Here is a 1,313-nt window from a genome sequence, read left to right on the forward strand (position 1 = left end):
TTTCACCGATTTCCACCCAATTTTTGGGTTTTTTCCTCCATTTTCTCCCATTTTTCCCCCAAATTCCCCATGTTTTCTCAATGTCCCCAAATGTCCCCAAATGTCCCCAAATGTCCCCAAAAATTGCCCCGTCCCCCCTCCCCATTTCCCTCCATTTTTTCCCATTTTTTCCACTGATTTCCACCCAATTTTTGGTTTTTTCCCCATTTTTCCCCAAATTCCCATTTTTTCTCAATGTCCCCAAATGTCCCCAAATGTCCCCAAATGTCCCCAAAAATCCCCAGTGTCCTCAGTCCCCCTTACCCCCATTTTTTGGCTGATTTCCACCCAATTTTTGGGTTTTTTTCCGTTTTTTCCCCCAAATTCCCCATTTTTTCTCAATGTCCCCAAATGTCCCCAAATGTCCCCAAAAATCCCCAGTGTCCTCACTCCCCATTCCCCCCATTTTTTGGCTGATTTCCACCCAATTTGACACACCTGGGCAGGTGAGACACACCTGGGACACACCTGGGCAGGTGAGACACACCTGGGACAGGTGAGACAGGTGTGGGACAGGTGTGGGACAGGTGAGACACCTGGGACAGGTGTGGGAACAGGTGTGGACACCTGTCCCCGCTCACCTGGGCTGTTCCCACACCTGTCCTCACTCACCTGTCCGGCTCACCTGTCCGGCTCACCTGTCCCCACTCACCTGTCAGTGCTCGCCTGGGGGGGTCATACACCTGTCCCCGCTCACCTGGGCTATCTCACACCTGTCCCGCTCACCTGTCCTCACTCACCTGTCTGTGCTCACCTGGGCTGTCTCACACCCATCCCCTCACCTGTCCGGCTCACCTGTGGCGCTCACCTGGGCTGTCTCCTCACTCACCTGTCCCCACTCACCTGTCCCCTCACATGTGGCACTCACCTGTCCCGCTCACCTGTCCGGCTCACCTGGGGAGGGTCACACACCTGTCTGCGCTCACCTGGGCTGTCTGATACCTGTCCCTGCTCACCTGTTCCCGCTCACCTGGGCTGCCTCACACCTGTCCCTGCTCACCTGGGCTGTCTCCTCACTCACCTGTCACGATCACCTGTCCCCACTCACCTGTCCCCACTCACCTGTCTGGCTCACCTGTCTGGCTCACCTGTGGTGTTCACCTGGGCTGTCTCACACCTGTCCCCGCTCACCTGTCCTCAGTCACCTGTCCCCACTTACCTGTCCCCTCACCTGTCCCCTCACCTGTCCATGCTCACCTGTCTGGCTCACCTGTCCCCTCACACCTGTCCCCACTCACCTGTCCCCTCACCTGTCCCCACTCACCTGTCCCCTC

This window comes from Pyrgilauda ruficollis, unplaced genomic scaffold (genome assembly GCF_017590135.1).
Source record: "Pyrgilauda ruficollis isolate IOZ18807 unplaced genomic scaffold, ASM1759013v1 scaffold1099, whole genome shotgun sequence".
Classification (NCBI taxonomy): domain Eukaryota; kingdom Metazoa; phylum Chordata; class Aves; order Passeriformes; family Passeridae; genus Pyrgilauda; species Pyrgilauda ruficollis.